This window comes from Rattus norvegicus, chromosome X (genome assembly GCF_036323735.1).
Source record: "Rattus norvegicus strain BN/NHsdMcwi chromosome X, GRCr8, whole genome shotgun sequence".
Classification (NCBI taxonomy): domain Eukaryota; kingdom Metazoa; phylum Chordata; class Mammalia; order Rodentia; family Muridae; genus Rattus; species Rattus norvegicus.
Genome location: NC_086039.1, coordinates 3,411,632 through 3,432,213, shown reverse-complemented (window position 1 = coordinate 3,432,213; position 20,582 = coordinate 3,411,632). Strand labels below are relative to the sequence as shown.

Here is a 20,582-nt window from a genome sequence, read left to right as displayed (position 1 = left end):
TCAAGACACAGGCCCACAGGAACAGCTGAAGACCTGTAGAGAGGAAAAACTACACGCCCGAAAGCAGAACACTCTGTCCCCATAACTGACTGAAAGAGAGGAAAACAGGTCTACAGCACTCCTGACACACAGGCTTATAGGACAGTCTAGCCACTGTCAGAAATAGCAGAACAAAGTAACACTAGAGATAATCTGATGGCGAGAGGCAAGCGCAGGAACCCAAGCAACAGAAACCAAGACTACATGCCATCATGGAGCCCAATTCTCCCACCAAAACAAACATGGAATATCCAAACACACCAGAAAAGCAAGATCTAGTTTCAAAATCATATTTGATCATGATGCTGGAGGACTTCAAGAAAGACATGAACACACTTAGGGAAGCACAGGAAAACATTAATAAACAAGTAAAAGCCTACAGAGAGGAATCGCAAAAATCCCTGAAAGAATTCCAGGAAAACACAATCAAACAGTTGAAGGAATTAAAAATGGAAATAGAAGCAATCAAGAAAGAACACATGGAAACAACCCTGGATATAGAAAACCAAAAGAAGAGACAAGGAGCTGTAGATACAAGCTTCACCAACAGAATACAAGAGATGGAAGAGAGAATCTCAGGAGCAGAAGATTCCATAGAAATCATTGACTCAACTGTCAAAGATAATGTAAAGCGGAAAAAGCTACTGGTCCAAAACATACAGGAAATCCAGGACTCAATGAGAATATCAAACCTAAGGATAATAGGTATAGAAGAGAGTGAAGACTCCCAGCTCAAAGGACCAGTAAATATCTTCAACAAAATCATAGAAGAAAACTTCCCTAACCTAAAAAAAGAGATACCCATAGACATACAAGAAGCCTACAGAACTCCAAATAGATTGGACCAGAAAAGAAACACCTCCCGTCACATAATTGTCAAAACACCAAACGCACAAAATAAAGAAAGAATATTAAAAGCAGTAAGGGAAAAAGGTCAAGTAACATATAAAGGGAGACCTATCAGAATCACACCAGACTTCTCGCCAGAAACTATGAAGGCCAGAAGATCCTGGACTGATGTCATACAGACCCTAAGAGAACACAAATGCCAGCCCAGGTTACTGTATCCAGCAAAACTCTCAATTAACATTGATGGAGAAACCAAGATATTCCATGACAAAACCAAATTTACACAATATCTTTCTACAAATCCAGCACTACAAAGGATAATAAATGGTAAAGCCCAACATAAGGAGGCAAGCTATACCCTAGAAGAAGCAAGAAACTAATCGTCTTGGCAACAAAACAAAGAGAATGAAAGCACACAAACATAACCTCACATCCAAATATGAATATAACGGGAAGCAATAATCACTATACCTTAATATCTCTCAATATCAATGGCCTCAACTCCCCAATAAAAAGACATAGATTAACAAACTGGATACGCAACGAGGACCCTGCATTCTGCTGCCTACAGGAAACACACCTCAGAGACAAAGACAGACACTACCTCAGAGTGAAAGGCTGGAAAACAACTTTCCAAGCAAATGGTCAGAAGAAGCAAGCTGGAGTAGCCATTCTAATATCAAATAAAATCAATTTCCAACTAAAAGTCATCAAAAAAAAAAGGAAGGACACTTCATATTCATCAAAGGAAAAATCAACCAAGATGAACTCTCAATCCTAAATATCTATGCCCCAAATACAAGGGCACCTACATACGTAAAAGAAACCTTACTAAAGCTCAAAACACACATTGCCCCTCACACAATAATAGTGGGAGATTTCAACACCCCACTCTCATCAATGGACAGATCATGGAAACAGAAATTAAACAGTGATGTAGACAGACTAAGAGAAGTCATGAGCCAAATGGACTTAACGGATATTTATAGAACATTCTATCCTAAAGCAAAAGGATATACCTTCTTCTCAGCTCCTCATGGTACTTTCTCCAAAATTGACCATATAATTGGTCAAAAAACGGGCCTCAACAGGTACAGAAAGATAGAAATAATCCCATGCGTGCTATCGGACCACCACGGCCTAAAACTGGTCTTCAATAACAAGGGAAGAATGCCCACATATACGTGGAAATTGAACAATGCTCTACTCAATGATAACCTGGTCAAGGAAGAAATAAAGAAAGAAATTAAAAACTTTTTAGAATTTAATGAAAATGAAGATACAACATACTCAAACTTATGGGACACAATGAAAGCTGTGCTAAGAGGAAAACTCATAGCGCTGAGTGCCTGCAGAAAGAAACAGGAAAGAGCATATGTCAGCAGCTTGACAGCACACATAAAAGCTCTAGAACAAAAAGAAGCAAATACACCCAGGAGGAGTAGAAGGCAGGAAATAATCAAACTCAGAGCTGAAATCAACCAAGTAGAAACAAAAAGGACCATAGAAAGAATCAACAGAACCAAAAGTTGGTTCTTTGAGAAAATCAACAAGATAGATAAACCCTTAGCCAGACTAATGAGAGGACACAGAGAGTGTGTCCAAATTAACAAAATCAGAAATGAAAAGGGAGACATAACTACAGATTCAGAGGAAATTCAAAAAATCATCAGATCTTACTATAAAAACCTATATTCAACAAAATTTGAAAATCTTCAGGAAATGGACAATTTCCTAGACAGATACCAGGTATCGAAGTTAAATCAGGAACAGATAAACCAGTTAAACAACCCCATAACTCCTAAGGAAATAGAAGCAGTCATTAAAGGTCTCCCAACCAAAAAGAGCCCAGGTCCAGACGGGTTTAGTGCAAAATTCTATCAAACCTTCATAGAAGACCTCATACCAATATTATCCAAACTATTCCACAAAATTGAAACAGATGGAGCCCTACCGAATTCCTTCTACGAAGCCACAATTACTCTTATACCTAAACCACACAAAGACACAACAAAGAAAGAGAACTTCAGACCAATTTCCCTTATGAATATCGACGCAAAAATACTCAATAAAATTCTGGCAAACCGAATTCAAGAGCACATCAAAACAATCATCCACCATGATCAAGTAGGCTTCATCCCAGGCATGCAGGGATGGTTTAATATACGGAAAACCATCAACGTGATCCATTATATAAACAAACTGAAAGAACAGAACCACATGATCATTTCATTAGATGCTGAGAAAGCATTTGACAAAATTCAACACCCCTTCATGATAAAAGTCCTGGAAAGAATAGGAATTCAAGGCCCATACCTGAACATAGTAAAAGCCATATACAGCAAACCAGTTGCTAACATTAAACTAAATGGAGAGAAACTTGAAGCAATCCCACTAAAATCAGGGACTAGACAAGGCTGCCCACTCTCTCCATACTTATTCAATATAGTTCTTGAAGTTCTAGCCAGAGCAATCAGACAACAAAAGGAGATCAAAGGGATACAGATCGGAAAAGAAGAGGTCAAAATATCACTATTTGCAGATGACATGATAGTATATTTAAGTGATCCCAAAAGTTCCACCAGAGAACTACTAAAGCTGATAAACAACTTCAGCAAAGTGGCTGGGTATAACATTAACTCAAATAAATCAGTTGCCTTCCTCTATACAAAAGAGAAACAAGCCGAGAAAGAAATTAGGGAAACGACACCCTTCATAATAGACCCAAATAATATAAAGTACCTCGGTGTGACTTTAACCAAGCAAGTAAAAGATCTGTACAATAAGAACTTCAAGACACTGAGGAAAGAAATTGAAGAAGACCTCAGAAGATGGAAAGATCTCCCATGCTCATGGATTGGCAGGATTAATATAGTAAAAATGGCCATTTTATCAAAAGCAATCTATAGATTCAATGCAATCCCCATCAAAATACCAATCCAATTCTTCAAAGAGTTAGACAGAACAATTTGCAAATTCATCTGGAATAACAAAAAACCCAGGATAGCTAAAGCTATCCTCAACAATAAAAGGACTTCAGGGGGAATCACTATCCCTGAACTCAAGCAGTATTACAGAGCAATATTGATAAAAACTGCATGGTTTTGGTACAGAGACAGACAGATAGACCAATGGAATAGAATTGAAGACCCAGAAATGAACCCACACACCTATGGTCACTTGATTTTTGACAAAGGAGCCAAAACCATCCAATGGAAAAAAGATAGCATTTTCAGCAAATGGTGCTGGTTCAACTGGAGGTCAACATGTAGAAGAATGCAGATCGATCCATGCTTATCACCCTGTACAAAGCTTAAGTCCAAGTGGATCAAGGACCTCCACATCAAACCAGACACACTCAAACTAATAGAAGAAAAACTAGGGAAGCATCTGGAACACATGGGCACTGGAAAAAATTTCCTGAACAAAACACCAATGGCTTATGCTCTAAGATCAAGAATCGACAAATGGGATCTCATAAAACTGCAAAGCTTCTGTAAGGCAAAGGACACTGTGGTTAGGACAAAACGGCAACCAACAGATTGGGAAAAGATCTTTACCAATCCTACAACAGATAGAGGCCTTATATCCAAAATATACAAAGAACTCAAGAAGTTAGACCGCAGGGAAACAAATAACCCTATTAAAAAATGGGGTTCACAATCACAGAAAGACATACATGGTATGCACTCATTGATAAGTGGCTATTTGCCCAAATGCTTGAATTACCCTAGATCCCTAGAACAAAGGAAACTCAAGACGGATGATCAAAATGTGAATGCTTCACTCCTTCTTTAAATGAGGAAAAAGAATACCCTTGGCAGGGAAGGGAGAGGCAAAGATTAAAACAGAGACTGAAGGAACACCCATTCAGAGCCTGCCCCACATGTGGCCCATACATATACAGCCACCCAATTAGACAAGATGGATGAAGCAAAGAAGTGCAGACTGACAGGAGCCGGATGTAGATCGCTCCTGAGAGACACAGCCAGAATACAGCAAATATAGAGGCGAATGCCAGCAGCAAACCACTGAACTGAGAATAGGTCCCCTATTGAAGGAATCAGAGAAAGAACTGGAAGAGCTTGAAGGGGCTCGAGACCCCAAAAGTACAACAATGCCAAGCAACCAGAGCTTCCAGGGACTAAGCCACTACCTAAAGACTATACATGGACTGACCCTGGACTCTGACCCCATAGGTAGCAATGAATATCCTAGTAAGAGCACCAGTGGAAGGGGAAGCCCTGGGTCCTGCTAAGACTGAACCCCCAGTGAACTAGTCTATGGGGGGAGGGCGGCAATTGGGGGAGGGTTGGGAGGGGAACACCCATAAGGAAGGGGAGGGGGTAGGGGGATGTTTGCCCGGAAACCGGGAAAGGGAATAACACTCGAAATGTATATAAGAAATACTCAAGTTAATAAAAAAAAAATTTAAAAAAAATGGGGTTCAGAGCTAAACAAAGAATTCACAGCTGAGGAATGCCGAATGGCTGAGAAACACCTAAAGAAATGTTCAACATCTTTAGTCATAAGGGAAATGCAAATCAAAACAACCCTGAGATTTCACCTCACACCAGTGCGATTGGCTAAGATCAAAAACTCAGGTGACAGCAGATGCTGGCGAGGATGTGGAGAAAGAGGAACACTCCTCCATTGTTGGTGGGATTGCAGACTGGTAAAATCATTCTGGAAATCAGTCTGGAGGTTCCTCAGAAAATTGGACATTGAACTGCCTGAGGATCCAGCTATACCTCTCTTGGGCATATACCCAAAAGATGCCTCAACATATAAAAGAGACACGTGCTCCACTATGTTCATCGCAGCCTTATTTATAATAGCCAGAAAATGGAAAGAACCCAGATGCCCTTCAACAGAGGAATGGATACAGAAAATGTGGTACATCTACACAATGGAATATTACTCAGCTATCAAAAACAACGAGTTTATGAAATTCGTAGGCAAATGGTTGGAACTGGAAAATATCATCCTGAGTGAGCTAACCCAATCACAGAAAGACATACATGGTATGCACTCATTGATAAGTGGCTATTAGCCCAAATGCTTGAATTACCCTAGATCCCTAGAACAAAGGAAACTCAAGACGGATGATCAAAATGTGAATGCTTCACTCCTTCTTTAAATGAGGAAAAAGAATACCCTTGGCAGGGAAGGGAGAGGCAAAGATTAAAACAGAGACTGAAGGAACACCCATTCAGAGCCTGCCCCACATGTGGCCCATACATATACAGCCACCCAATTAGACAAGATGGATGAAGCAAAGAAGTGCAGACTGACAGGAGCCGGATGTAGATCGCTCCTGAGAGACACAGCCAGAATACAGCAAATATAGAGGCGAATGCCAGCAGCAAACCACTGAACTGAGAATAGGTCCCCTATTGAAGGAATCAGAGAAAGAACTGGAAGAGCTTGAAGGGGCTCAAGACCCCAAAAGTACAACAATGCCAAGCAACCAGAGCTTCCAGGGACTAAGCCACTACCTAAAGACTATACATGGACTGACCCTGGACTCTGACCCCATAGGTAGCAATGAATATCCTAGTAAGAGCACCAGTGGAAGGGGAAGCCCTGGGTCCTGCTAAGACTGAACCCCCAGTGAACTAGACTGTTGGGGGGAGGGCGGCAATGGGGGGAGGGTTGGGAGGGGAACACCCATAAGGAAGGGGAGGGGGGAGGGGGATGTTTGCCCGGAAACCGGGAAAGGGAATAACACTCGAAATGTATATAAGAATTACTCAAGTTAATAAAAAAAAAGAAAAAAAAAGATTTTAAGTATTGTTTTGAATAAGTATGGAAAGAGTGGACAACCTGGTGTTGTTCCTGATTTTAGTGGAATTGCTATGAGTTTCTTTCCATTTAAGTTGATGTTGGCTATGGGCTTTCAGTAAACTGCCTTTATTATACTGAGGTATTTCCCTTCTATCCCTAATCTCTTTGGGCCTTTTATTATGAAAGCATGTTGAGTTTTGTCAAAGAATTTATCTTCATCTAGTAAGATTATTGTGTGTGTGTGTGTGTGTGTGTGTGTGTGTGTGTGTGTGTGTTTTCATTCAGTTTGTTTATATGGTGGATTACATTTGTTGATTTTTGTATATTGAACCATACCTACATCTCTGGAATGAAGCCCACTTCATTTTTTTTAATTTTTTTTATTTTTTATTTTGTTATTTTGTTTTTTATTTTGTTTCCAAATATTTTATTGAGTAGTGTCCTCTCTATGTTCATAAGAGAAATTGATCTGTAATTCTCTTTCTTTGTTGGTTATGTGGTTCCCATTAGTATTTCTATCTATTGAGTTGTATCTGGGGGGTTAAAGTTGAATTTATGTTCATTTCTCCCATGGACCTTGGGTAAGTAATACCTAGGACCATTTAAGGTAAATGGAATATATTGACGATTTTATTTGAGGGAACAAAATAGTAAAATGACAGGTGTTCATGCCTTTTATATTTCCTGTTTCCTCTATTTGCTATTCTTTTTTTAAAGGTACCCCCTCAACTTCCTTAGACTTTAAAAATTTCCCTCTATTACAGTCCTTTCATGACCTACTTGTATCCACAAGTGACATCTAGATTCTTCATCTTGTTTCACATACATTTAGAACAAATACTTCACCAGAGAACTAAACAATACATTTATATGCATTATTGTTTCCACAAGGCAGGGATATTTTATTTGCTACAGAATAATCAAAATTGCACGTGTTATGAAGTCTATGTTCAGTAAATTCCCTGAACACAAAGGAAAGTATATCCATACTCTGGGGTGTTTTAAAGAAATTTCCTAGTGTTGTTGTGGTTGGCTACCAAATTCTGACTTCACACATCAGACTCCTCAAACTATGCTATGATCTCATAGCAAATAGTAAATACAGATAACAGATATCTGCTCTGTTAGTCCTTTTACATTTCTTTAGCAAAACCATATCTATCTATCTATCTATCTATCTATCTATCTATCTATCTATCTATCTATCTATCTATCTATCGTGTGTGTGTGTGTGTGTGTGTGTGTGTGTGTGTGTGTGTGTGTGTGTGTGCATTTGTACCATGGTGTTTATATAGGTCTCAGAATTTGCAGCAGCTGGTGATTTTCTTTTACTGTGTGGGTCCCAGGGGTCAAATTTGGCTATCAGGCTTGGCAGCAGATGTCCTTACTCACTGAACCATTCTACCTGCCTTAATTTTAGAATGTTATGAACAAAATGTTTATTTCTCACAGTGCTAAAGGTTGTTCAAACTCAAGGTTCAAACTGATTCAATGCCTAGCAAGAATTTTTGTAGATGGAAACATCTTACAGCATCCTTTTGTGGTGGAGAAATCAACCTTTGGTGCTTTGCTTATGAGGGTATTAATCCCATTTATGAGGGCTGAACCCTTATGACTAGGTCTTCAACATATGATTTTTAAAATTAATTCATGTAGTTTACATGTATGAGTGTTTTGGCTCCTTACATATATATGCATGGTGCTCACAGAGGCCAGAAGATAAATTAGAATTAATGATGGAAGTGCAATCTCTAAATTTGGACTCTGCAGGAGCAACAAATATCCATAACATTTGAGCCATCTCTTCATCTCCTCAAAGAGTGAATTTGGGAAGCATACTAGTATTCAAACTATAGCATCCACTGTTGCTTCCCTCCCTTATAGTCTGAGACTATTTTCCACACTAGGTTATTCAAGATGGCCATTCAAGGATATAATCTGGTCGAGGTGAATAATGACTGCTAACCCAAATCTTGGACCAAAAAGGATTCACTTTTAGAAAAAGAATGAGCTAGAAATAAATCCATTCATGCCCAAATGACTGTGTTATGACTTTAATGATTTAACTTAAAATTTACAAAGTTTCAAGGCATGAAATGAAGGCTTTCAGAGGTGATTAGAATAGATAAAAGGAGCCCAATTACATTTTGATAGCAAAAAGTAGTTCTTTGTTTCACTGTCTAGGGGCCGACTATGGCTTGCTATTAAGTATTAAATAGCACTTACAAATAATTAGAAGAGAGAAAAAAGGCTCTAAACAAATTACTGATAAGGATGCAAACATAAATACTATGATTTCATTAGTATATCTTGGATCTCTCTTAGCTCTCTCTCATATATATATGGAAACATCTTACAGCATCCTTTTGTGGTGGATATATATATATATATATATATATATATATATATAAAACTGTACCCCACAAATATGCATGGATATTGTTTTAAACATTAGGTTTTTTGTTTTTTTTAAATTTTCTTTTCTTTTATTGGATATTTTACATTTCAAATGTTATTCCCTTTCCATGCCTCTCCCATTTCCCCTTCTCCTCCTCCTGATTCAATGAAGATGATCACAATCTCACCCACCCACTTTAACCTCAATGCCCTGGCATTACCATACACTGGGGAAACAAACCTTCACATGGCTTCTCCTCCTATTGATGCCAGACAATGCTATCCTCTGCTACATATGCAGCTAGTGTCATGGGTCCCTCCATGTGTATTCATGGGTTGGTGGTTTATTACCGGGAGTTCTGGAGGGTCTGTTTGGTTGATATTGTTGTTCTTCCTATGGGGATGCAAGCCCCTTAGTCCCTTCAGTCCCCTCTCTAACTCCTCCATTGGGGTCCCTGGGCTCAGTCTGATGATTAGCTGCAAGCATCCTCATCTATGTCAGTAAGGCTCTGGTAGAGTCTCTCAGGAGACATCCCTATCAGGCTCCTGTCAGCAAGCACTTCTTGGCATCAGCAATAGTGGTGGCTTTGGTGGCTGCATATGGGATGGGTCTCCAGGAGGGGAAGTCTCTGGATGGCCTTTTCTTCAGTACCTGCTCCACTATTTGTCCCTGTATTTCTTCCCGTGAGAATTTTGTTATCCCTTATAAAAAGGACTGAGGACCCACATTTTGGTCTTTTTTTCTTCTTGACCTTCATATTGTCTGTGAGTTGTTTCTTGGGTATTCCTAGCATTGGGGCTAATTTACACTTATCAGTGAGTGCATACCATGTGTGCTGTTTTATGACTGAGTTACCATACTCAGGATGGTATTTTCTAGTTCCATCCACTTGCCTAAGAATTTGATGTACTCATTGTTTTTAATAGCTGAGTAGTACTACATTGTGCAAATGTACCACATTTTCTGTATCTATTCCTCTGTTGAAGGACATCTGGGTTCTTTCCAGCTTCTGGCTATTATAAAGCTGCTATCAACATAGCATGTGTCTTTGTTGTATGTTGGAGCATCTTTTGGGTATATGCCCAGGAGAGGTATAGCTGGGTCCTCAGGTAGTGGAATGTCCAATTTTCTGAGGAACCTCCAGACTGATTTCCAGAATGGTTGTATCAGTTTGCAATCCGACCAACAATGGAGGAGTGTTCCTCCTTCTTTGCATCCTCGCCAGCATCTGCTGTCACCTGAGTTTTTGTTCTTAGCCATTCTGACTGGTGTGAGGTAGAATCTCAGGGTTGTTTTGACTTACATTTCTCTGATGACTAAGGATGTTGAACATTTCTTTAGGTGCTTCTCAGCCATTTGGTATTCCTCAGTTGAAAATTCTTTGTTTAGTTCTGTACCCCATTAATTAATAGGTTTATTTAATTCTCTAGAGTCTAACTTGTTGAGTTCTTTGTATATATTAGATATTAGCCCTCTATCAGGTTTAGGATTGGTAAAGATCTTTCCCCAAATTTTTGGTTGCTGTTTTGGCCTATTGATAGTGTCCTTTGCCTTACTGAATCTCTGAAGCTTTATGCGATCCCATTTGTTGATTCTAGATCTTAGAGTGTAAGCCATTGGTATTTTGTTCAGGAAAGTTTCCCCAGTGCCCATGTGTTCGAGGCTCTTCCCCATTTTCTCTTCTCTTATTCAGTGTATCTGACTTTATGTGGAGGTCTTTCATCCACTTGGACTTGAGCTTTATACAGGGTGATAAGAATGGATCAATTTGGGTTCTTCTACACGCTGACCACCAGTTGAATCAGCACCATTTGTTGAAAATGCTATCTTTTTTCCACTGGATAGTTTTGGCTCCTTTGTCAAAGATCAAGTGACCATAGGTGTGTGCGTTCATTTCTGAGTCTTCCATTCTATTCCATTGGTCTATCTGCCCATCTCTGTACCAATATTATGCCCATTTGTTTGTTTGTTTGTTTTGTTTTTTTAATCACAATTGCTTTGTTATACAGCTTGAGGTCAGGCATGGTGATTCCCCCAAATTTCTTCTATTGTTGAGAATAATTTTTGTCATCCTGCATTTTTTGTTATTGCAAATGAATTTGCAAATTGCTATTTCTAACTCTATGAAGAATTGAGTTGGCATTTTCATGGGGATTGCATTGAATCTATAGATTGCTTTTGGCAAGATGGCCATTTTTACTATATTAATCTTACCAATCCATGAGCATGGGAGATCTTTCCATCTTCTGAGATCTTCCATTATTTTCTTGTCATACAGATCTTTCATTTTCTTGGTTAGAGTCACTTCAACATATTTTATATTATTTTTGGCTATTGTGAAGGTTGTCATTTCTCTCATTACTTTCTCAGCTTGTTTGTCCTTTGCATAGAGTAAGGCTACTGATTTGTTTGAGTTAATTTGATATCTAGCCATTTTGATGAATTTGTTTATCAGCTGTAGGAGTTCTCTGGTGGAATTTTTGTGGTCTCTAAGTATATCATCATATCATTTGCAAATAGTAATATTTTGATTTCTTCCTTTCTAATTTCTATCCCTTTCACCTCTTTTTTGTCTAATTTGCTCTGGCTAGAACTTTGAGTTCTATATTAAATAGGTAGGGAGCCTTGTCTAATCCTTGATTTTAGTGGGATTGCTTCAAATTTCTTTTTGTTTTCTTTGATGTTGGCTAATGGTTTGTTGTATAAAAGCAATCTTTTACTATGTTTACGTATATTCCTTGAATTACGAATCTTTCCAAGACTTTTACCATGAAGGGTGGTGAAGTTTTACAAATGATTTCTCAACATCAAATGCAATGATCATGTGGTTTTCTTCTTGGAGTTAGTTTATATAGAGGATTATGTTGATGGATTTCCCTGCATCACTGGGATGAAGCCTACTTGATCATGGTAAATGATTGTTTTGCTCTGTTCTTGGATTCAGTTTGTAAAAAATTTTTTGAATAATTTTGATTCAATATTCATGAAGGAAATTGGTCTGAGTTTAGCTTTATATCATCTTTGTTTGGTTTATGTGTAAGAGTAATTGTGACTTCTTAGAATGGATTGGGTAACTTTCCTTCTGTTTCTATTTTGTGAAATAGTTTGAAGAGTGTTGGTATTAGGTCTTCTTTGAAGGTTTGATAGAATTCTGCACTAAACTCATCTGGTTCTGTGGTTTATTTTGGTTGGGAGTCTTTTAATGGCTGCTTCTAATTTTTTTAAGTGTCATGGGGCTGTTTATATGGTTTATCTGACCCTGATCTAACTTTGGTGCATGGTAACTGTCTAGAAAATTGTTCATTTCCTCCAGATTTTCTAGTTTTGTTGAATATAGGCTTTTTAGTAGAATATGATAATTTTTTAATTTCCTCAGTTTCTTTTGTTATGCCTCCCTTGTCATTTCCATTTTTGTTAGTTTATTTTATACAAAGTTAATTGGGGTTGGGAAAAGGTTCCAACCATCAAAGTTATCTTGGCCCCACAAATTTCAGTCCCTTCTGACCATGGTTAGGCATAATCAAATGGAAGAACTCTAGGTTTGCCAGGAGTGTCTTAGGATCAAGGTCAGAGCAGCACCAAAGGCAGATTTTTCAGAGGGATAACATTTTTTTCAATGTTCAAACAGTCTCAAACAAATTCTCAGCCTCTACTGATTAACCCAAATATAGCAAAAGATTTGCTGAAATGCTTTACTCAAAGGCAAACACAAAGGATTTACTATACATATACATTTTGCTTAAAGCCAGACATAAAGACTTTACATATCACTACACTACACTTTCTTCAGAGACTCAGAACTGTGCAAAGTCTTCTGAAAAAATTGACTGTGGCTTGCTCGGCCATAAAAGGGACATCGACAGAGCCCTCTCAAAGTGTCAGAGAACATCACAGTATAGGAGATTAAAGGAATGTAAGAAGTGGAGGTAGGGCTAGGAAATTGTGGAATTTGGTTTCCTGGGCATTACATGGTGCTTCCACTCTTGAAACCTTTGCAGCTGTGATGATCTCCATTAGACCTTCTTCCCAAGACTGAATATTTCATTGAAGAGTGGAGAGGAACTTGGGAAAGCTCCTGAGGTGACTGGCAGGAGGGGAACATGAAGCCTAATTACACTTTCCTGATAATGTACTGGAAACTAATGCTTGCTGCTGGAGGAAGATTTATTTTCCTCATAGGTGTATCTACTAGTGAGTTGATGCTCCTGTAAGTAAGCCTAAGGAAACTCATTGGTTCATCTGAAAAAGAGGCATGAAAACAGAGGCATTGGATCCCCTGGAGTTGGAGTTACAGGCAATTATAAATTGCCTGATTTGAGTCCTGAGAATTGAACTAGGGTCTGCTTCAAGAGCAGTATATGTACTCTTAACTGCCGAGTCATCTCAGCAACTATTACATGCATATTTTTTCATTCTGAGCATATTTTTTCATTCTGAGCACAGGGGTTCAGAATAATTTCCCAAAGTGGAGGCCAGCTAGGTGATGAAGAATCAGCTAGGTTACAGCCTTCTGTGCCTCTAGTTTTTGTTGACTGATTTTAGACAAAGCATGAATACTTCCTTGTTCAACTGCCACATGCAATATGGAACAAAGGCAAACACATTTTACCACATTGCTAGGAAGAATTTGTTAAGTATCGCTGGAAAGGATTCAGTAGTGTAGAGCTAGTCTCAATTCCACAAAACCCAGCTCTCAAACTAGGGAACTCTCTGAGTGGAGAAGAGATTTCTTAAAAATAAAGCAAAGGGGGTACAGAAAAATTACTATTAATCTTCTAACCTGTTAATGTATTAAATTTCAGTCCTGAATTTGATTATTTCCTGCCTTCTACTCCTCTTCGGTATATTTGCTTCTTTTTGTTCTAGAGCTTTTAGGTGTGGTGTCAAGTTCCTAATGTATGCTCTCCTGTTTCTTTCTGCAGGCATTCAGAGTTATGAATTTTCCTCTTAGCACAGTTTTCACTGGGTCCCATAAATTTGGGTATGTTGTATGTTCATTTTCATTAAATTGTAAGAAGTCTTTAATTTCTTTATTTCTTCCTTGACCAGGTTATCATTGAGTAGAGCATTGTTCAACTTCCATGTGTATGTGGACATTCTTTCCTTATTGTTGTTATTGAAGACCAGTCTTTGTCTGTGGTGGTCTGATAGGATGCATGGGATTATTTCTATCTTCCTGTATCTGTTGAGGTCTATTTTGTGACTGAATATATGGTCAATTTTGGAGAAGGTACCATGAGGTGGTTGAGAATAAGGCATATTCTTTTGTTTTAGGATGAAATGTTCTATAGGTATCTATTAAGTACATTTGGTTCATAACTTCTGTTAGTTTCTCTATGTCTCTGTTTAATTTCTGTTTCTTTGATCTGTCCATTGATGAGAGTGGGTTGTTGAAATCTACTATTATTGTGTGAGGTGCAATATGTGCTTTGAGCTTTAGTAAAGTTTCTTTTAGGAATGTAGGTGCCCTTGCATTTGGAGCGTAGATATTTAGGACTGAGAATTCATCTTGGTGAATTTTTCCTTTGATGAAGAGGAAGTGTCCTTCCTTATCTCTTCTGATAACTTTTGGTTGAAAGTCAGTTTTATTCGATGGCTCTTCCAGCTTGTTTCTTTGGACCATTTGCTTGGAAAGTTATTTCCAGTCTCTTACTTTGAAGTAGTGGCTGTCTTTGTCTCTGAGTTATGTTTCCTCTATACAGAAAAATACTGGATTATCTTTAAGTATCCAGTCTGCTAGTCTATGTGTTTTTATATGGGGAATTGAGTCCATTGATGTTAAGAGATAGTAAGGAATAGTGATTGTTGCTTCATGTTATTTTCATTATTAGAGGAAGATTTATGTTTGTGTGTCTCTCTTCTTTTGGTTTTGTTGCAAGGAAATTACTTTCTTGCTTTTTCTATGATGTAGTTTCCCTCCTTGTGCTGGAGTTTTCCATCTATTATCCTTTGTAGGACTGGATTTGTAGAAAGATATTGTGTAAATTTGGTTTTGTCATGGAATATCTTGCTTTCTCCTTCTATGTTAATTGAGAGTTTTGCTGGATATAGTAGCTAGGTATGGCATTTGTGTTCTCTTAGGACCTGTATGACTTCTACCCATGATCTTCTGGCTTTCACAGTCTCTGGTGAGAAGTCTAGTGTAATTCTGATAGATCTGTGTTTATATGTCACTTAACATTTTTTCCTTATTGCTTTTAATATTCTTTCTTTCTTTTGTGCATTTGATGTTTTGACTATTATATGATGGGAGGAATTTCTTTTCTGGTCCAATGTGTTTGGAGTTCTGTATGCTTCTTGTTTGTTTATGGCCATCTCTTTCTTTAGGTTAGGGAAATTTTCTTCTATGATTTTGTTGAAGATATTTACTGGTCTTCTTCTATACCTCTTCTATACCTATTATCCTTAGGTTTGATCTTCTCATTGTGTCCTAGATTTCCTGGATGTTTTGGACTAGGAGCTTTTTGCATTTTACATTACTTTGACAGTTGTGCCAAGGTTTTCTATGGTATCTTCTGCTCCTGAGATTCTCTCTTCTATGTCTTGTATTCTGTTGGTAATGCTTATATCTATGTCTCCTGATCCCTCCCCTAGGATTTCTACTTCCAGGGTTGTCTCCCTTTGTGCTTTCTTTATTATTTTTATTTCTGTTTTAAATCCTGAACTCTTTTGTTCAATTCCTTCACCTCTGTCCTTGTGTTTTCTTGTAATTCTTTAAGGGAATTTTGTGTTTCTTCTTTAAGGGCTTCTACTTGTGTTGTCCTGTATTTCTTTAAGGGACTTATTTATGTCTATCTTAAAGTCCTCCATCATCATTACAAAATGTGCTTTTATATCTAAATCTTGCTTTTCCAGTGTGTTGGATATCCAATATTTTCTTTCCTGGTAGAACTGGGCTCTTATGATGCCAAGGAGTCCTGGTTTCTGTTGCTTAGGTTCCTGTCCTTGTGTCTAGCCATCAGGTTGTCTCTGGTGTTAGTTTGTCTTGGTGTCTCTGACAGTAGCTTGACCCTCCTGTAGGCCTGTTTGTCAGCACTCCTGTAGCCCTGATTTATTTCAGCTGGATGTGGGATTAGAGAGCTCTGCTTTCAGGTGTGTAGGCTCTCCTGGTAATTGGCTTTTAGCTCTCGATGTAGGCAGAAAAAGGAAGGGTCCTGCCCCTGACTGTTCCTAGGTCTCTGTGCCCAGGAAGCACAGATGGCACTTGACAATTTCCTCTTGGGTCAGGAATGTGGGCAGAGAGTCATCTCCTCTGATTTCTCAGGAGTGTCCATACGTCTGAGGGTCCAGCTCTTTCCCCCACAGGATTTGGGGCAGGGAGCTGTGTTGACAGTTTGATTATGCAAATTAATGACAAGGGTTGGTAATTTCCTGAAGGCAATAGTAGGCAGTTTTAAGAATCCTGACGCTCTTCTATTCTTTCCAGAATTGTAATTAAGTTAGGAATCACAATGAAACAGGGGTTCAAGGCAGACAGAGAGGCGGGCATCTTGGTTCCATGAACTTTCTGCCTTTCTGAATAGACTTGTCAGACTAGAACTTTACTGATAGACCACCCTTGAATCAGCAAAGGGGCTGCACAATATTTTAAGACTCAAAGAAAAGGGATAGTGGTCTTATGTTGAGTATAAAAAAATAGAGAGGAGTCCTTTCTGCTCCTTGATGCTGCCGAGGAAGCATCGCTGAGTGCTTTCATCACCCTGTTGTCATGTCTAAGTCAGTGTCTCCAAAGGAGCTGGAACAGCTGCGGAAGCTCTTCATTGGAGGGCTGAGTTTTGAAACAACCGACGAGAGTCTGAGGAGCCATTTTGAGCAATGGGGAACACTCACCAACTGTGTGGTAATGAGAGATCCAAACACCAAAAGATCCAGAGGCTTTGGGTTTGTCACATAAGCCACTGGGGAGGAAGTGGATGCTGCCATGAATGCAAGACCACACAAGGTAGATGGAAAAGTTGTGGAACCTAAGAGAGCTGTGTCAAGAGAAGATTCTCAGAGACTAGGTGCCCACTTAACTGTGAAGAAGATCTTTGTTGGTGGAATTAAAGAAGACACTGAAGAACATCACTTACAAGATTATTTTGAGCAGTATGGGAAAATTGAAGTGATTGAAATTATGACTGACAGAGACAGTGGAAAAAAGAGGGGCTTTGCTTTTGTTACCTTTGATGACCATGACTCTGTGGATAAGATTGTTATTCAGAAATACCATACTGCGAATGACCACAACTGTGAAGTAAGAAAGGCTCTGTCAAAACAAGAAATGGTTAGTGCTTTGTCCAGCCAGAGAGGTCGAAGTGGTTCCAGAAACTTTGTTGGTGGTCGTGGAGGTGGTATTGGTGGCAATGAAAATTTTGGTCGAGGAGGGAACTTCAGTGGTGGCTTTGGTGGCAGCCATGGTAGTGGTAGATATGGTGGCAGTGGGGATGGCTATAATGGATTTGGCAGTGATGGAAGCAATTTTGGAGGTGGTGGAAGCTACAATGACTTTGGCAATTACAACAACCAGTGATCAAATTTTGGATGACGAAAGGAGGAAACTTCAGAGGCAGGGGCTCTGATCCTTATGGTGGTGGAGGCCAGTACTTTGCTACACCATGAAACCAAGGTGGCTATGGAGGTTCCAGCAGCAGCAGTAGCTATGGCAGTGGCAGGAGGTTCTAATTGAAGCCAGGAAACAAAGCTTAGCAGGATTGGAGAGCCAGAGAAGTGACAGGGAAGCTACAGGTTACAACAGATTTGTGAACTCAGCCAAGCACAGTGGTGGCAGGGCCTAGCTGCTACAAGGAAGACATGTTTTAGACAATACTCATGTGTGTGAGCAAAAACTCCAGGACTGTATCTGTGACTAATTGTATAACAGGTTATTTTAGTTTCTGTTCTGTGGAAAGTGTAAAACATTCCAACAAAGGGTTTTACTGTAGACCTTTTTCACACATGCTGTTGATTGCTAAATGTAAAAGTCTGATCATGACGCTGAAAAAAATAGAAAGGAGGAAAGGAAGAATTAAATAAGGGTTAGAGATTGAACTTTTGTAGAAAGCCAAGTCAGATATGAAAGGTAGTAGGAAATAAATTTTCATCTTTTAATCTTATGCCAAACTGAAACAGAATCAAATCAAATAGAGTCATCCTGTCAGTTATTCCTGTAACTGCAAGACTTTATGACACCAATTTTAAAGAAGGAAATATTGTGTTTAAAGAAAACTAATTTTATCATAATGTTAATTTTTAGTTCTCATGAAATTCCTGTTTGCTCTCTCTGTTCCTCTTTCAATATTCTTATGTAATCAAAGAAGACTTGAGAAGAAAATATATTTTGAAAAGTTATGTAATTAATGAATAAAATTTCTGAGGAAATGATTTATATATAAATAAAGCCTGGTTCCTGGTTGCTGCCGCTGCAGAGAGCCCCTGGGCAGCACCCCACGAGCGAACCTGAGCCTCGGGACCACAGGTAAGACCAAATTTTCTGCTGCAAGAAAGCTGCCTGGTGAGCTTGGGACACACGGAAGCAGAATTTCTCTAGGACCGGGCACGTTCTGTGTTTACCGGAAGTCCCACACCCGCGAATCCCGGCCCGCAGCAGCTCTCTGCTCCCAGACCCTGTGAGAGAAAGACCCAACCGCCTCGTCAGGTGGGCACTCCTGAGGCTGCAGAGCGGAAGAGACCACCAACACTGCTCACCCCTGCCCACATCCCTGGCCCAAGAGGAAACTGTATAAGGCCTCTGGGCTCCCGTGGGGGAAGGCCCAGGAGCAGCAGGACACCTGCCTGAGACACCACCGGAACCTGAAAGAAACAGACCGGATAAACAGTTCTCTGCACCCAAATCCAGTGGGAGGGAGAGCTAAACCTTCAGAGAGGCAGACAAGCCTGGGAAACCAGAAGAGACTGCTCCCTGCACACACATCTCGGACGCCAGAGGAAAAAGCCAAAGACCATCTGGAACCCTGGTGCACTGAAGCTCCCGGAAGGGGCGGCACAGGTCTTCCTGGTTGCTGCCGCTGCAGAGAGCCCGTGGGCAGCACCCCACGAGCGAACTTGAGCCTCGGGACCACAGGTAAGACCAACTTTTCTGCTGCAAGAAAGCTGCCTGGTGAACTCAAGACACAGGCCCACAGGAACAGCTGAAGACCTGTAGAGAGGAAAAACTACACGCCCGAAAGCAGAACACTCTGTCCCCATAACTGACTGAAAGAGAGGAAAACAGGTCTACAGCACTCCTGACACACAGGCTTATAGGACAGTCTAGCCACTGTCAGAAATAGCAGAACAAAGTAACACTAGAGATAATCTGATGGCGAGAGGCAAGCGCAGGAACCCAAGCAACAGAAACCAAGACTACATGCCATCATGGAGCCCAATTCTCCCACCAAAACAAACATGGAATATCCAAACACACCAGAAAAGCAAGATCTAGTTTCAAAATCATATTTGATCATGATGCTGGAGGACTTCAAGAAAGACATGAACACACTTAGGGAAGCACAGGAAAACATTAATAAACAAGTAGAAGCCCATAGAGAGGAGACACAAAAATCCCTGAAAGAATTCCAGGAAAACATAAATAAACACGTAGAAGCCCATAGAGAGGAGACACAAAAATCCCTAAAAGAATTCCAGGAAAACACAATCAAACAGTTGTAGGAATTAAAAATGGAAATAGAAGCAATCAAGAAAGAACACATGGAAACAACCCTGGATATAGAAAACCAAAAGAAGAGACAAGGAGCTGTAGATACAAGCTTCACCAACAGAATACAAGAGATGGAAGAGAGAATCTCAGGAGCAGAAGATTCCATAGAAATCATTGACTCAACTGTCAAAGATAATGTGAAGCGGAAAAAGCTACTGGTCCAAAACATACAGGAAATCCAGGACTCAATGAGAAGATCAAACCTAAGGATAATAGGTATAGAAGAGAGTGAAGACTCCCAGCTCAAAGGACCAGTAAATATCTTCAACAAAATCATAGAAGAAAACTTCCCTAACCTAAAAAAAGAGATACCCATAGACATACAAGAAGCCTACAGAACTCCAAATAGATTGGACCAGAAAAGAAACACCTCCCGTCACATAATTGTCAAAACACCAAACGCACAAAATAAAGAAAGAATATTAAAAGCAGTAAGGGAAAAAGGTCAAGTAACATATAAAGGGAGACCTATCAGAATCACACCAGACTTCTCGCCAGAAACTATGAAGGCCAGAAGATCCTGGACTGATGTCATACAGACCCTAAGAGAACACAAATGCCAGCCCAGGTTACTGTATCCAGCAAAACTCTCAATTAACATTGATGGAGAAACCAAGATATTCCATGACAAAACCAAATTTACACAATATCTTTCTACAAATCCAGCACTGTAGGGAGCGGCTAAAGATGGCGCCGACATCCGGTGGTTGTTTGTGGTAAACACCTACAGCGCATGTGTTGGCAGACCCCCAGCACCTACAAGGCCAGGATGATATTCATGCTAAATAGGTATTTCATGCTCCACCAATC

At 39.6% G+C, this 20,582-nt stretch overlaps 1 pseudogene; it reads left to right on the top strand.

Annotated features, from left to right (window-relative positions):
* The first annotated feature begins 16,781 nt into the window (after positions 1-16,781).
* LOC134484047 (heterogeneous nuclear ribonucleoprotein A1-like) lies at positions 16,782-18,060 on the top strand (annotated as a pseudogene).
* The last annotated feature ends 2,522 nt before the right edge of the window (positions 18,061-20,582 follow it).